Here is a 17,308-nt window from a genome sequence, read left to right as displayed (position 1 = left end):
AGCTAGTGCCCGATGCCTACCTGACCCTGAGGGGAGTGTTTGGGCCCCCCGTCAAGGTGCCTGTAGCGAGGATACACCTGAAATGGGGGGCTAAGGAGGGACCCAAAGAGGCGGGGTGCATGACCACCTGCCCACTGAGGTGCTAATGGGTAATGACTTGGAGAACTGGCCGGATGGCACTCATAGCGCCCTGGTCCTTACCTGGAGCCAGAGCCAGCGAGGGGCGCGGGACCTCCCGAGCAGGGGGCCTGAAGCGCCGAGGGTAGGGCCTGACAGGGCTGGGCCGGAGCCCCATCCCAGGGTGGGGAAACTGAGGCGCCACCAGCCAGGGCTGTAGCCTCAGACCCAGCAGCTGAATTCCAAACGGAGCTGCAGGTGGATCCCTCGCTGGAGAAACTGAGGGCCCTGGCTGGCCACGGCAGTGCAGGATCCCAGGGGGAGGACTGCCGGGAGCGATTCCTGTGGGAGAGGGGATTCCTGTACCGGGAATGGGCTGGTTCAGAGCGAACTTAATCTTGGAAAGTCGGGAGGCAGCTGGTGGTTCCCCAGAGGTACCGCCGCAAACTGTTGTTCTTGGCCCACGATATCCCCCCTGTCGGGGCATCAGGGCATCCGGCGCACCAGGCAGAGGCTGCTGCAGAACTGTTCCTGGCCCGGGGTCTTTGACACGGTCCGACAGTATTGCAGGACCTGTGACTCCTGCCAGAGGGTGGGAAAGGCCCGGGATAAGTGCAAAGCCCCCTGAGACCTTTGCCCATCATAGAGGAGCCTTTCCAGAAGGTGGCCGTGGACAGAGTGGGGCCCCTCAGCAGGGTGACCCGGTCAGGGAAGAAATACATCCTGGTGGTGGTAGATTTTGCTACGCGCTACCCCGAGGCGGTGGCCTTGTCCTCTATCGAGGCAGACACCGTGGCAGACGCGCTGCTGACCATCTTCAGCAGAGTGGGGTTCCCCAAGGAGGTCCTTACAGACCAGGGTCTAACTTCCTGTCAACCCTGCTCCAGTGCTTGTGGGAGAAGTGTGGGGTCCGACACACCTGGGCCTCAGCCTACCACCCTCAGTCCAACAGGCTGGTGGAGAGGTTCAATGGGACCCTAAAGAGGATGCTGAAAACCTTTCTGGACCAGCACCCGCAGGACTGGGACAAGTATTTACCCCACCTGCTGTTTGCATATAGGGAAGTGCCCCAGGACTCCACAGGGTTCTCCCCGTTCGAGTTGCTGTACAGCAGGAGGGTGAGGGGTCCCCTGGACTTGATGAGAGCTGAGTGGGAGGGAAAGGCCTCTCCCGATGGGGAATCAGTGGTAGAGTATGTACTGACTGTCACGGAGTATTGGGGGACTCAGGGCCCTGCACCCCCGGCTTCCTGCGATTCACCATGACTCTCAGCCAGCCAGTAAAGCAGAAGGTTTATTTGGATGACAGGAATACAGTCCAAGACAGGTCTTGCAGGCACAGACAACAGGACCCCCTCAGTTAAGTCCAGCTTGGGGTCCCAGGGCATCCCAGCCCACCCCCCTTTGGGGGGTCAGAGCCATCTCTGCCTCCCAGCCATCTCTCCAGCTCGCTTCCAGCACACTGCCTTCAGCGACCCCTCCCACACCCTTTGTTCAGTTTCCCGGGCTAAGGAGTCACCTGGCCTTCAACCCCTTCCTGGGTTCTCATGTTACACACTCAGGTATGCGCCCTCGGGCAGTCTCCCATCCTCCAATGCAGACTATCCCAGCCACACTCCCCTGTCAGCATTCACAGACCACAGTGAGAACAGGCCCAGTTCGTCACACTGACTTTCCGGGAAAAGCTCGTGGAGCTCATGGGCTGGGCTAGGGGGAACCTAGCAAAGGCCCAGAGGAAGCAGAAGGTCTGGTACGACCGCTCAGCCCGTGCCCGCTCATATGCTACCGGGGATCAGGTGATGCTCCTCATCCCCGTGAGGAAGAACAAGCGACAAGCGGCTGGGACGGCCCCTTCACGGTCATCAGACAGGAAAACGAGGTGCACTATGTGGTGGAACTGTCCAGCCGGGCTCACAGCCACCGAGTGTATCACGTCAACATGATGAAGCCGTACTGGGACAGGGAGAAGTTGGTGCTGGCTGTGTGTGGGCAGGGGGAGGAGAAAGGAGAGGACCCCCTGGTGGGACTCCTCCCTGAGGCTGGGGCTAACCCTTCGCTGGGATCGATCCCCCTCTCAGACCAGCTAACCCCTGCCCAGCAGGCAGAGATCAGAGCCATGCTGCATTCATACCGGCAGCTGTTCTCCAGCCGGCCTGGGCTCACTAACCCGGCTGTCCCCCGGGTGGAGACGGGAACCAACCCTCCCATCAGGTGTTCCCCATTCAGGGTCACTGGGAAAACAGCCCAGGACCTGGAGAGAGAGGTCGGGGACATGCTGGCTTTAGGGGTGATCCAGCCGTCCACGTCCCTGGGCCTCGCCCGTGGTGCTGGTCCCCAAGAAGGACGGGTCGATCCGGTTCTGTGTGGACTATTGGAAGCTCAATGCCATCACCGTGTCCGATGCCTACCCCATGCCCAGGACTGATGAGATCCCAGACAAGTTGGGGGGTGCCCGGTACCTCACTGCCATGGATCTTACCAAAGGCTACTGGCAGGTGCCTTTGGACCCGGAGGCCAGGGCAAAGTCCGCCTTCACCACCCCAATAGGGCTCTTCGAGTTCCTGGTCCTGCCTTTCGGCCTCAAGGGGCACCTGCCACCGTCCAGCGCCTGGTGGATCAGTTGCTCAGGGGGATGGAGGGCTTTGCTCTGGCGTATATTGACGATATCTGTGTCTTTAGCCAGACCTGGGAGGAACATGTGTCCCAGGTGAAGCGGGTGCTGGGCCGCCTCCAGGATGCAGGACTGACCATAAAAGCTGAAAAGTGCAAGGTGGGGATGGCAGAGGTTTTATACCTGGGCCACAAGGTGGGGGGTGGCCACCTGAAGCCGGAGCCGGCCAACGTGGAGGCAATCAAGGCCTGGACGCCCCCCAGACTAAGAAGCAGGTCCAGGCTTTCATTGGGATGGCAGGTACCACCGGAGGTTTGTGCCCCACTTTAGCTCCTGGCAGCTCCCCTCCCGGAGCTGTGTCGAAAGGGAAAGCCGGACAAGGTGGTCTGGACCGAGCAGTGCTGGAGGGCTCTCTGTGCACTGAAGGGGGCACTTATCCAGGGCCCGGTGCTGGTGAACCCGGATTTTAACAAACCCTTCCTGGTGTTCACCGACGCCTCGGACACAGGGCTGGGGGCGGTGCTGATGCAAACTGATACTAAGGGGGAGAGACCCCCCATTGTGTACCTGAGCGAGACGCTGCCCCAGGAGCAGCACTACGCGGCCATCGAGACGCAATGCCTGGCCGTGGGGGTGGGCCCTTAACAAACTGCAGCCGTATCTATTTGGGCAGCACCTCACCGTGTGCACCGACCATTCGCCCTGACGTGGCTGCACCCAATGAAAGGGGCTAATGCCAAGCTGCTGAGGTGGGCCCTGCTCCTCCAGGGCTATGACATGGAGATGGTCCATGTGAGGGGGAGGGCCAATGTTATCGCCGAGGCTTTATCGCGGGGCGGGGACCCTGAACTTCCCCAGGTCACTGGCTAAGTGGTGACCCTGCTCCGTTCAGCCTCGAAGGGGGCAGAGATGTGACGAAGTGGGGGTTTCTTGTTTTCGGTGGAGTTTCAATGGTTTGCATGCGGCGGGGGTGGGACTCAGTGTCCCTGGGTGTTACTGGTTTAACGAGGGGAGGGGAGAGGGAGTGTGTTTTGCAGAGGACCAGAGAGAGGACGTGGGGACCCAGCCGATGGCCGGGAGGATGGATACCCCAGCGACCGGTGACCTGGCGACCTGGTGACCCGGAGGCCCAGCTGAGGAGACGCAGCCGGTTCTGGCCAGTGGGAGGACAATGGGCTGCAGAGTCAGGACCCAGTGACCCAACCAGCCGGTTCCAGCCAGAGGACAGAAGCAGGAGCGGAGGCCCCAGTTTACGACCCTGTTTCCCTGGAGAGAAGACAATGGACAGAGGCGGGGCCTGGGGCCGGGGATCTCAGATGCCCAGCTGGGAGCCGGGGGGCTCGAGGCTGGAGAGGGGGAGCAGGCAGAGCCCCCCTGGATGCAGAGAGACTGGGATGTGCTGGGCTGAGGGAGGCCAGGCCTGAGGCCCTGAGAGTTTCCTGGGCTGGGTTCAACTCTCAATAAACCTCCTGTGTTACGCTGGCTGAGAGTCACTCCGGTCTAGAGAACAGGGGGGTGGAGGCCCCGGGGGTCCCGAGCGAGTGGACTCCCTGAGGGGGCCCACGGCAGAGACAGACGTGCTAAGGCTCCGAGAGGTGCGGCTCCAGGAGGTGGAGGGGCCTGACCCCGAGAGAGAGTGGACCCCCAAGAAGGGCTGTTGCCGGCACAGAGGGCCTGAGAAAAGCAACAGCGGGTTCGTTGCCCGGTGTGCGTCGCGCCAATAAACACACCAGCGGGAGAAGCAAACAAAAAGTTTATTTGGGATCCCAAAGTGGTGCAAGGAGCCTGGCACGTCTCAAATCAAGCACACCAACGTAAGCAGCCTTTGTCTTTGATACAGTTTGCAGCTAAGCCTTTCCCTTCTTCCCCCCGCCCTTAATCACCCCCCTCCTCCAGTCCCACCTCTCCCCCTTTCTCACCCCCTCCTCCATTCCCACCTCTCCCCCTTTCTCACCCCCTCCTCCATTCCCACCTCTCCCCCTTTCTCACCCCCCTCCTGCAGTCCCACCTCTCCCCCTTTCTCACCCCCCTCCTGCAGTCCCACCTCTCCCCCTTTCTCACCCCCCTCCTGCAGTCCCACCTCTCCCCCTTTCTCACCCCCCTCCTCCATTCCCACCTCTCCCCCTTTCTCACCCCCTCCTCCATTCCCACCTCTTCCCCTTTCTCACCCCCCTCCTGCAGTCCCACCTCTCCCCCTTTCTCACCCCCCTCCTGCAGTCCCACCTCTCCCCCTTTCTCAACCCCTCCTCCAGTCCCACCTCTCCCCCTTTCTCACCCCGCTCCTCCACTCCCACCTCTCCCCCTTTCTCACCCCCTCCTCCAGTCCCACCTCTCCCCCTTTCTCACCCCCCTCCTCCAGTCCCACCTCTCCCCCTTTCTCACCCCCCTCCTGCAGTCCCACCTCTCCCCCTTTCTCACCCCCCTCTTCCAGTCCCACATCTCCCCCTTTCTTACCCCCCTCCATTCCCACCTCTCCCCCATTGTCACCCCCCTCCTCCAGTCCCACCTCTCCCCCTTTCTCACCCCCCCTCCATTCCCACCTCCCCCTTTCTCACCCCCCCTCCATTCCCACATCTCCCCCTTTCTCACCCCCCCTTCTCCAGTCCCACCTCTCCCCCTTTCTCATCCCCCTCCTCCATTCCCACCTCTCCCCCTTTCTCACCCCCCTCCTCCATTCCCACCTCTCCCCCTTTCTCACCCCCCTCCTCCAGTCCCACCTCTCCCCCTTTCTCACCCCCCTCCTCCAATCCCACCTCTCCCCCTTTCTCACCCCCTCCTCCAGTCCCACATTTCCCCCTTTCTCACCCCCCTCTTCCAGTCCCACATCTCCCTCTTTCTTACCCCCCTCCATTCCCACCTCTCCCCCATTGTCACCCCCCTCCTCCCATCCCACCTCTCCCCCTTTCTCACCCCCCCTCCATTCCCACCTCTCCCCCTTTCTCACCCCCCCTCCTCTAGTCCCAACTCTCCCCCTTTCTCACCCCCCTTCTCCATTCCCACCTCTCCCCCTTTCTCACCCCCCTCCTCCAGTCCCACCTCTCCCCCTTTCTCACCCCCCTCCTCCAGTCCCACCTCTCCCCCTTTCTCACCCCCCTCCTCCAGTCCCACCTCTCCCCCTTTCTCACCCTCCTCCTACAGTCCCACCTCTCCCCCTTTCTCACCCCCCTCCTCCAGTCCCACCTCTCCCCCTTTCTCACCCCCCTCCTCCAGTCCCACCTCTCCCCCTTTCTCACCCCCTCCTCCAGTCCCACCTCTCCCCCTTTCTCACCCCCCTCCTCCAGTCCCACCTCTCCCCCTTTCTCACCCCCCTCCTCCAGTCCCACCTCTCCCCCTTTCTCACCCCCTCCTCCAGTCCCACCTCTCCCCCTTTCTCACCCCCCTCCTGCAGTCCCACCTCTCCCCCTTTCTCACCCCCCCTACTCCAGTCCCACCTCTCCCCCTTTCTCACCCCCCTTCTCCAGTCCCACCTCTCCCCCTTTCTCACCCCCCTTCTCCAGTCCCACCTCTCCCCCTTTCTCACCCCCCTCCTGCAGTCCCACCTCTCCCCCTTTCTCACCCCCCCTACTCCAGTCCCACCTCTCCCCCTTTCTCACCCCCCTCCTGCAGTCCCACCTCTCCCCCTTTCTCACCCCCTCCTCCAGTCCCACCTCTCCCCCTTTCTCACCCCCCCTCCTCCAGTCCCACCTCTCCCCCTTTCTCACCCCCCTCCTCCACTCCCACCTCTCCCCCTTTCTCACCCCCCTTCTCCAGTCCCACCTCTCCCCCTTTCTCCCTCTGGCTACATTACACGACCTTGGCCGTGCAGCTTGTTCTCACGGTTTCTTTCTGCAAGTCATCTTGTCCGTCAGCTAGAAGCATGTAGGTTTCCCTTATCGCTACTGCTTCCCAGCTGCTGGCCTGTGAGGTTACTAAAGTTTAACATGGAGGGGCTTTGATTCACTTAGGCCTAGAGCGGGGGGGCTTCATCGACTCTCGGGTCTTCCACCCCCCCCCCCCCCCCGAGTTACCTAGGGTGAGGCCTAGTGACACCAACAACTCCCTCCTTTGAGAATACTCAACAAGCCTTTGGCTGAGTTTTCTCATATTCTGTGGACAAGATACGATTGAGTGCCATGGAGCTGGGGTTCTCAATGACAGGGCACGCCGGGATTTCTGGGGAACGGGGGGCACAAAGCCTATGGAGAAGCATTTTAAAACAAGCAGTCAGGAGGATGGTGACCAGGCACAGTACCACACCTGTGAGGAGGAGACGCACAAGGCCACCCCCCAGTCCTCCTAGGTCAGGCAACCAACTCCAGAGTGAATCAAAAACCGTGGGTTCCCTTTCCTGGGCCTTCCACTGCTCGAAAGCCTGTTCGGCTGACAGGACGTGCTTGTGGAAAGCTGGTAGCATTACTAAATGGCCTCCAGGTGTCATTTCCTAGCAGGCTAAAGGGTGCTTCTATGGTACAGTTTTGCGACAAGGGGGTACCCAAGGTATTTCTTCCCCTACTGAACCATCCCCAACAGATATCTGACCAATTTTGGGGGACTACCCTCCAAGGTAACCCTGCCGCGTGGTGTGGGATTTGAGTGCATACCCAGCAGTTAGAGAGGTTAAACTCTTGGGCAAATCGAACCTTCAGGGCCTCATATGTATTTGTTTCTAAGTTGATGGGGGGTTTTCTCCATCCCGCATGTGCCTGGGGGGAAACAGGAGTCAATGAGAGGAGAGCCCCTATGGCAAAGAGTAACACAGTGGCAGACCCTGGACCTGATTTCATTTTGGGCAGGTGACCCTGGGGTCTAACAATCACAATTCCTCAAATACCCACAAAATAACAATTACCAATAGCAGACAGACTAAAAACAAAAGGGACCAGGTCACCAGGTTAGGCCGGCCCTGTGAAAATAAACACAACCAACGCTCAGAGGTCTCGTGGGGAGTGCACTGCGACTGTCCAAAGAGGCTACAGGGCTTCCCTGCAGACCTTATTGTCGCCTGAATAACAGTTTAAGTCCCAGGTCGTCGCTGGCAGTCTTTTCCGTAGGCTGGACGGTCCACCGTTCAGGAGCAGGCACTGCTTTCAGACGGGAGTGATGAATCCAGTTTTTGCGTCCCTCGACCTTTGCTGCTGTGTGGGAGACCAGCAGGACGGTGTTGGGTCCCTTCCACTTCTCTTGGAGAGGCTCGTCCTTCCAGGTCCGGACGAGTACGGAATCACCTGGCTGCAAGGAGTGGATCGGGGCATCCAGCGGGAGAGGCTGCAAATCTCTGGTATAGCTGTGGAGAGAACAGAGAACAGCAGACAGAGAGCACATGTACTGAGATAAGAAGCCACACCCCATTTCCCACTCCTCTGCCAGAACCGGTGTACCGTTCATAGGCCATGCCCTTCCAAACACAATCTCGAAGGGACTGAGCCCTAACCTGCCCTTTGGGAGAGCGCGAATGCGGAGCAGAACAAGGGGTAAAGCATCAGGCCACTGAAGGGAAGCCTCCTGGCAAACCTTTGAGAGATGTCGCTTAAGTGTCTGATTTGTACGTTCCACTACTCCACTGGCCTGCAGTCGCCATGGAGTGTGGAGCTTCCAGGGGATTTGCAGGGCATCCGATATCTTCTGAACAACTTGGGATGTGAAGTGTGTTCCCTTGTCAGATTCCATCCACTGGGGGAGTCCGAAGCGGGGAATGATCTCCTTGGCAAATTTCAGAGCCACCGTTTTGGCAGTGTTGTTATGGCATGGGAAGGCTTCAGGCCATTCGCTGAATCGATCCACTAAGACGAGAAGGTATCTGAATCCTTGGGTCTGGGGGAACTCAGTAAAGTCTATTTGCCAAACCAGTCTTGGGCTTGGGGTAGGTTCCAGAGTGGCTGGTGGCACTGACACTCCTGGTCGAGGGTTGTTCTTTTGGCAGACTAGACATTCAGCCTGTACCTGGGAGGCCAGGGGTCTAAGTCCAGAGGTTACAAAATATTTATTCATAAGCTGGGAAAGAGTCTCTCTGCCGGCATGGGTGGTCTGATGCAGTTTCTGTAGCACTGGCCGTATTAGATTCCTTGGTAGGAGGATTTTTCCTTCCGTGGAGTGGAGCCATCTCTCCTTTCCCCGGAGCCCAAGTGTGTCGGCCAGGTTCCTCTCTTCGCCAGAGTACTGAGGGGTCGGGAGCTCCCCCACTGATGGGATGAGGGCATGCACATGGGCATCTTCAGCTTCCTGGGGTTCCAGGGTAGCAGCTCGCTTGGCCTCCCTGTCCGCCCTGGCATTACCCCAGCCACATCTTGATCTTCCCTTTGATGAGCCTTGCGGTGCACCACTGCTACCGCTGCGGGGAGCTGTACCGCTTCTAAAAGCCGGAGAATTTGAAGCCCGTGCTTGACCGGAGAGCCTTGGGCTGTTAGCATTCCTCTCTGCTTCCACAGACCGGCATGGGCGTGTAGTACTCCAAAAGCATATCTGGGATCAGTAAAAATGTTAACTCTTTTTCCTTTTGACAGTTCAGGTGCACGAGTTAAGGCTACCAATTCAGCCAGCTGGGCTGATGTCCCAGCAGGAAAACCCTCTGCTTCCATGGTTTTGTGGAGAGTTACAACAGCATAGCCGGCCCTCCTTTGTCCGTTTGTAACAGTACTACTGCCGTCGGTGTACCATTCATAAGCAGCATTCGGGAGGGGTTGATCTTTTAAGTCCGGGCGGCTGGAGTATTGGGCATCTATGACCTCCAAACAGTCGTGTTCCTGCTCCTCTGTCTCCGGTAACAGGGTGGCTGGGTTGAGGGAGGGACAGGTCTGTCGGGTAACTTCAGGATTTTCTAACAGTTTAGCCTGATACCGAGCAACCCGAGCCGGTGTGAGCCAGAGACCACCCTTAGTATCCAGCAGGGCTTGGACCATGTGGGGAGTATACACCTGCACAATTCCCCCAGTGTCAGTTTCTCGGCTTCCCCAAGCACTAGGGCAGTTGCTGCGACTGCCCGCAAACATGCCGGCCACCCCTTGGCAACTTGATCCAGTTGTTTAGAGAAATATGCCACGGGACGTTTCCAGGTGTCTAATAACTGAGTAAGCACTCCCAGGGCCACCCCTTTCCGTTCATGCACATACAGTTGGAACGGCTTAGAGAGATCCGGCAGACCCAGGGCTGCTAGGGTCTTTGGGGAGCACTTCTTTTATCGGTGAGAAAAGAAACCTAACACATTTCATTAATGCCTGGCAGTGTTTTGCAGATCTCATAGTTGCTTGGGCACATTCAGGCCCCCCTTTTCTTGGCTGTCAGCCAAATCTTAGCTGTGGGTAGTATCCTTGGATGGGGCCAGCATCTTATCTTTGGACTGAGCTTGCTAGCTATATTTCCCAGTTAACTCGTTCTGTTCTTTTTCCTTCTCCCCTTCTTGGCTTCTTTTAACCTACAAAGGAAACTTCCACTCTTCACTCATACACCTTTCCCCAACAATGAACACATACACATTGCCATCATACACCCTTCCAGTAAAATAACTTCTATACAGAGCTTTGGAGCAACAAACCAGGACGAGCACACCCACTTTTGAGGAGTCCACTTGGTACAACCTCTGGTGTCCAATAGCTTTCCTTTTTAAAACCTTAAATGCCTTGTCGGCTTCTGAGGACCAGTGAAAGGGGTCGTGATCCGCTCCCTTAACGCATTCGTATAAGGGTTTAGCCCACAGTCCAAACTCTGGGATCCATATTCTGCAGAAGCCTGCCATGCCCAGAAACGCCCTGAGCCGTTTACAATTGCTTGGGATAGGAATTTGGCAGATAGCTTCCTTTCTTTCACTTGAAAGCTGACGCCCCCCCTGCCTTATGTGAAACCCTAAGTACTGTACTTCTGGGAGGGCGATCTGAGCCTTACTCTGTGCTACCCGATATCCTCGGAGTCCAACAAAGTTCAGGAGGCTCACAGTGGCTTTAAGGCAAGACCCACAGCGGCAATTAACAAGTCATCCACATATTGCAGGAGGAGGACCCTGTCCTCATTGTCCCACTCTTCCAAGTCTCTGGCCAGGGCCTGGCTGAAAAGGGTGGGGGGATTTTTAAATCCCTGGGCCAACACTGTCCAGCAAAGCTGCTTTTTAACCCTCCTTTTATCCTTCCTCTGGCTCCACTCTGGGGCTTGCATGGCTGAGGGCTCAATTGCAAGGGTCATTCTCCACGCATTCTCGGGGGGTAAGGTGAGGGTTACTTCATCTTCTTTGACCTCCTTAGATAGTCTCTGCCAAATTGGCTTGATATTGTTCATAAGCTCCCAATCCCAGTGTTTTAACCTTTTTAGTTTTTGGCTTTTTTTTTTTTTTCTCTTCCTCCTCCTCAACAGCAGGGTCCTCATGAGGACATTACAGTCATCCCAGTCAGGCTTATGGCTAGCCAGGCACCCCTCAGAGACCGAGATAAACTCGCTTGGGTTCGTAGAGAATTCCCCTGCCTGTGCCTTAAAGGCTGCTAGGTCCACCGGGTTAAAAGGCACATGGGTGTCTACCTGCATAGTAGTGGCCTGATTCCTATCTGAGCCATGTCTGGACACCACGGTCTCAGTGATCAACGGATAAAATTCCACCGAGGGGGCAATCTCTGGGACCTGAGACACCTTGTCTTTATATGGTGGGGGTGTGATAGCCGAAGGGGACACCGGACCTGCCATTACAGCTGTGTGTGTGTGGGGGGGGTTCTGGGAACTAACAGTAGCTACTACCGAACCTGTCGGAGTCAAATTACACTTTTGCAAAATATCTAACCTATCTCTTAGCAACATAAACAACTGTACAGACATATGTTCATTCCATTTACCCGTTTGCTGACAAAACAGAAGTAATTGAAGGATCGTGTTATAATTAAGTGATCCTTCCGGTGGCCACCTTTCCTGGTCCTCTAGCTGATATTGAGGCCAGTCTACTGTACAGAACATTTTTAATTTACTTTTAGTCAACGGATCCGATCCAAACACTTTCCAGTTCACCAGAATGCATTCTAAGGGCGTACACCTTGCCCTGCCTGGAGTACTCTGTCCTTGCCCCATACCCTAGGGCGTCCCCAGGTCAAAACAGATAAAAGTCCCCACTGGACTGTTCCTACCTTATCCACGGGACCGGTTCCCCACCATCGCCTGCAGCTGCTTCTCCACTACTCAAGCGCGTTGCACCGTTGTGCCCTCCGGGGTCGACCAAACCGCGTCTCCGCCGAGGCCCCCGATGAAGTCACCGGTGCGCGCTGGGTGTCGGTCGTCACCTCAATCCGTCAGCCGCCAAGAGGGGTCCGGGCAAGGCTAAATTTCAGCCTCGAGCCCCACGTTGGGCGCCAAGAACTGTTGCCGGCACAGAGTGCCCGAGGACAGCAGCAGCGGGGTTCGTTGCCCGGTGTGCTCCGCGCCAATAAACACACCAGGGGGAGAAGCAAACAAAGTTTATTTGGGATCCCAAAGTGGTGCAAGGAGACAGGCACATCTCAAATCAAGCACACCAACGTAAGCAGCCTTTGTCTTTGATACAGTTTGCAGCTAAGCCTTTCCCTTCTTCCCCCCGCCCTTAATCACCCCCTGTGACGAACTGGGACTGTTCTTGCTGGGGTGTGTGAATGCTGACAGGGGAGTGTGGCTAGGATGGTCTGCATCGGGGGAGGGGAGTCTGCCCGAGGGAACATACCTGAGCTTGTAACATGAGAACCCAGGAAGGGGTTGGAGGCCAGGTGACTCCGGGGCCCGGAAAACTGAACAAAGGCTGTGGGAGGGGTCGCTGAAGGCAGAGTGCTGGAAGCGAGCTGGAGAGATGGCTGGGAGGCAGAGATGGCTCTGACCCCCCAAAGAGGGGTGGGCTGGAATGCCCTGGGACCCCAAGCTGGACTTAACTGAGGGGGTCCTGTTGTCTGTGCCTGCAAGACCTGTCTTGGACTGTATTCCTGTCATCCAAATAAACCTTCTGCTTTACTGGCTGGCTGAGAGTCATGGTGAATCGCAGGAAGCCGGGGGTGCAGGGCCCTGAGTCCCCCAATACCCCGTGACAACTGGTGGTAGCGGTGGGATCTACTGCACCCCGTGGACGGCGCTTCCTGCAGTAAGTGACTGGGGAGCAGTAAAACGAAGGGGGATTGACGGGGACCAGGCGTGCTGAAGAGTGAAAGAGAGACGGTTATTACCCCTGGGAGTGTGTAACCAGCGAGAAGGACTTTTGCAGTAACAGGGTCCCCCGGGGGGATCGCAGCGAGTGGTCCCAGGGGCGGAGGAGTCTGCAGCTCGACCCTGGCAGAGAGGGGGTGACCTCGAGAAGGGCTGGCACACTAGGGGGCCCCCTGGGAACTGTGGGGAGCTGTGAGCGCACAGGCCGGTGAGTGGCCAGCAGGAAGATGTATGCCAAGCGGCTTAAGAGCGACCTGGTGGAGCTGTGCAAGCAGAGGGGGCTGCGCAGTGGGAGGCTCACCAAAGCACAGCTCATTGCCCGGCTGGAGGCGGAAGATCGCGCGAATGAACTGATCCCTGTGTCTCAGGGAAGCAGCCTGGCAAATGCAGCGCAGGCACCAGTGTCTGTCCCAGCTGGGAGTGGTCAGCCGGCTGCTGAGGGCTTCCCGAGACCCCTCCTTCCTATGCCTAGGGGAAGGGTGGGGAGGAGCCCAGCAAATACCGAGGGCGCCGTGATCCCCCCGGCCAGCAGGGGATCCTCCCGGCGAAGCTCGCCGGCCAGCAGAGGATCCTCCCGGCGACGTTCGGCATCCGTGGAGCGGAATTGGCTGGAATGGGAGAAAAAGCTAAAACTGAGAGAGCTGGAGGATCGTGAACAACAAAAACAGCATGAACGGGAGGAAAAAGAGAGACAGCATCAGCGTGAACGGGAGGGAAAAAAAAACAAAGACAGCATGAAGAGAGACAGCGTCAGCATGACCTGGAACTGGCGAAATTAAAGGGCAGCGAACCCCCGGCTGCGGTGAGTGAGGGGGGACCCAGGACTGCACGGAGCTTTAATAAGTGCATCCTGGCCCCACGTAAGGAGGGGGAGGACATGGATGACTTCCTGGATGCCTTTGAGACAGCCTGCGAGCTGCACCGGGTTGATCCCGCGGACAGACTCCGGGTCCTTACCCCCTTACTGGACCCCAAATCCGTGGCATTGTACCGCCAACTGGGAGAGGCAGAGAAAGGGGACTACGAACTGTTCAGAAAGGCCCTGCTACGAGAGTTTGGGCTGACTCCTGAGATGTACCGGAAAAGGTTCCGGAGTCAAGATAAAACCCCTGAGATCTCATATCTGCAACTAAGGCTGTATAAGTAGGGGCATTGCCAGCAGATCGAGGAACGTGATCGTTCCCCTTTATTCGACATTGGTGAGGCCTCATCTGGAATACTGTGTCCAGTTTTGGGCCCCACACTACAAGAAGGATGTGGAAAAATTGGAAAGAGTCCAGCGGAGGGCAACAAAAATGATTAGGGGTCTGGAGCATATGACTTATGAGGAGAGGCTGAGAGAACTGGGATTGTTTAGTCTCCAGAAGAGAAGAATGAGGGGGGATTTGATAGCAGCCTTCAACTACCTGAAGGGGGGTTCCAAAGAGGATGGAGCTCGGCTGTTCTCAGTGGTGGCAGATGACAGAACAAGGAGCAATGGTCTCAAGTTGCGGTGGGGGAAGTCCAGGTTGGATATCAGGAAAAACTATTTCACTAGGAGGGTGGTGAAACACTGGAATGCGTTACCTAGGGAGGTGGTGGAGTCTCCTTCCTTGGAGGTTTTTAAGGCCCGGCTTGACAAAGCCCTGGCTGGGATGATTTAGCTGGGAATTGGTCCTGCTTTGAGCAGGGGGTTGGACTAGATGACCTCTTGAGGTCCCTTCCAACTCTGATATTCTATGATTCTATGATTCTATGAACTAGCCGTCCGCATGGAAAGATACGCCAGCAAGTGGGCTGGTGGGGCCCAAACGAAGAAGGACCTAATTAAACTGCTGGTACTGGAGCAACTGTATGAGCGGTGCCCATCCGACCTGAGGCTGTGGTTGGTGGACAGAAAGCCAGAGAACCCGAGACACGCAGGGCAGCTGGCTGATGAGTTTGTAAAGAGCCGGTCAGGGGGTGGCAGGGAGGAGCCCCAAAGGAACAGGCCCGCCGCGATGCAGAGAGAGAGTCACCATGGGACCTCCCCGTGGGAAAATACAGAAAAAACCCATCAGAGGGGAGCATCCGGCATCAGGACCATCCGACCTACTCAAGGGGACCCATGGGACATGGGCTGCTACCACTGTGGCCAAAAGGGCCACATACGGGCCCAGTGCCCTAGGCTCAGAAACAGACTGAGCAGACCGAACCCACAGAGGGTTGACTGGGTAGAGACCCAGCCGGGCGAGAGGCAGCATTCCCAGGGAAGGGGGGCTGGCAGAGTACCACCTGCTAAGGAGGGAGGAGAGCTCCAGGCCAGCTCCTCTAGGGGGCTGGATGCTCCAGACTCAGGGTTTTTGGTTTATACGGTGGGCGCGGGGCTGTCCCTCCGGAGAGAGTACCTTGTTCCCCTGGAGGTGGATGGGAGGAAGGTCAATGGATACTGGGATACGGGCGCAGAGGTGACGCTGGCCTGGCCCGAGGTGGTGGGCCCAGTTCAGGTGGTGCCCAACACCTACCTGACCCTGACGGGGGTGGGCGGAACACCAGTCAAAGTGCCCGTGGCAAGGGTACACCTAAAGTGGGGGGCCAAGGAGGGCCCCAAGGATGTGGGGGTACACCCGTATTTGCCCACTGAGGTATTGATGGGGGGGGACCTGGAGAACTGGCCAAGCAACCCCCAAAAGGCACTGGTTGTGACCCGCAGTCAGAGCCGGCGAGGGGCACTGCGCCCTGGCCTTGGGGGGGGTGCCTTGCCTGAGGCGCAGGACCCTAACCTGGTGGGGAGGGAACACCCAGGGACACGGCTCAGGGAGGCTGCAGCTTCAGACCCAGCGGGCGAGAAAGAGCAGGTGGCCATCCCTGTCCCAGCTGCTGAGTTCCAGGCCGAGTTGCAGAGAGATCCCTCCTTGCGGAAGATAAGGGACCTGGCCGACCTCAATGCGGTACAGACCATGGGACGAGGTGGCCGGAAAAGGTTCCTGTGGGAGAAGGGGTTCCTGTACCGAGAATGGGCTCCCCCAGGATAAATGGAGTCAGGGGTAATCAGGAGGCAGCTGGTGGTACCCCAGAAGTATCGCCGCCAGCTGCTGTGCCGGGCCCAGGACATTCCCCTCTCAGGGCACCAGGGAACCTGGCGTACCCAGCAGAGGCTGCTACGGAGCTTTTACTGGCCGGGGGTCTTTGTTACTGTCCGACAGTACTGCGGATCCTGTGACCCCTGTCAGAGGGGGAGGAAGGCCTGGGACAAGGGGAAAACAGCTTTAGGACCCTTGCCCAGCATAGAGGAGCCTTTTCGGAGGGTGGCCAAGGTAAAAAGGGCGGCTCTAAACCAAGAGAGCCCAAAGCACAGACCTCCAGACTGGAGCGCTGGGAGAAGACCACAGCCCAGTTGGAACCCCAGAGGTATTGGGGTGGGAAAAGGGCACAGGCCGCATAAACCTTCCCACATGCGAACTGCGAGTGCCATCAAGCACCCCCGACCTAAGGGGGGGCGTGAAACTGGAGGGGCCTGGTGTAATTCTCACCAAGGAATGGGAGGGATGCGGGGGCATCCATGGGAACGGGGGTAGGTTCGAACTTCCCCGGGTCACTGGCTAAAGTGACCCCGCTCAGTTCGGTCTCGAAGGGGGGAGAGATGTGACGAACTGGGCCTGTTCTCACTGTGGTCTGTGAATGCTGACAGGGGAGTGTGCTGGGATAGTCTGCATTGGAGGATGGGAGTCTGCCCCAGGGAACATACCTGAGTGTGTAACATGAGAACCCAGGAAGGGGTTGAAGGCCAGGTGACTCCTGAGCCCGGGAAACTGAACAAAGGCTGTGGGAGGGGTCGCTGAAGGCAGTGTGCTGGAAGCGGGCTGGAGAGATGGCTGGGAGACAGAGATGGCTCTGACCCCCCAAAGGGGGGTGGGCTGGGATGCCCTGGGACCCCAAGCTGGACTTAACTGAGGGGGTCCTGTTGTCTGTGCCTGCAAGACCTGTCTTGGACTGTATTCCTGTCATCCAAATAAACCTTCTGCTTTACTGGCTGGCTGAGAGTCATGGTGAATCCCAGGAAGCCGGGGGTGCAGGGCCCTGAGTCCCCCAATACCCCGTGACACCCCCCTCCTGCAGTCCCACCTCTCCCCCTTTCTCACACCCCCTCCTGCAGTCCCACCTCTCCCCCTTTCTCACACCCCCTCCTGCAGTCCCACCTCTCCCCCTTTCTCACCCCCCTCCTGCAGTCCCACCTCTCCCCCTTTCTCACACCCCCTCCTGCAGTCCCACCTCTCCCCCTTTCTCACACCCCCTCCTGCAGTCCCACCTCTCCCCCTTTCTCACCCCCCTCCTGCAGTCCCACCTCTCCCCTTTCTCACCCCCCTCCATTCCCACCTCTCCCCCTTTCTCACCCCCCCTCCTCCAGTCCCACCTCTCCCCTTTCTCATCCCCCTCCATTCCCACCTCTCCCCCTTTCTCACCCCCCCTCCTCCAGTCCCACCTCTCCCCTTTCTCATCCCCCTCCATTCCCACC

General features: G+C 57.9%; 1 long non-coding RNA gene across 1 annotated transcript; it reads right to left on the bottom strand.

Moving 5' to 3' along the window:
* Window positions 1–7,472: 7,472 nt before the first annotated feature.
* LOC135976073 (uncharacterized) lies at window positions 7,473–16,959 on the bottom strand. The gene is made up of 2 exons (XR_010593289.1): window positions 11,799–16,959; window positions 7,473–7,990 (listed from the first exon to the last, which is right to left on the bottom strand). It is a non-coding gene; the product is annotated as an uncharacterized LOC135976073 (long non-coding RNA).
* Between the last annotated feature and the right edge of the window lie 349 nt (window positions 16,960–17,308).

Source organism: Chrysemys picta, chromosome 16, assembly GCF_011386835.1.
Source record: "Chrysemys picta bellii isolate R12L10 chromosome 16, ASM1138683v2, whole genome shotgun sequence".
Taxonomy (NCBI): domain Eukaryota; kingdom Metazoa; phylum Chordata; order Testudines; family Emydidae; genus Chrysemys; species Chrysemys picta.
Note: the sequence above shows the minus strand (reverse complement) of the source record. Positions and strands in the feature narration are given on the sequence as shown.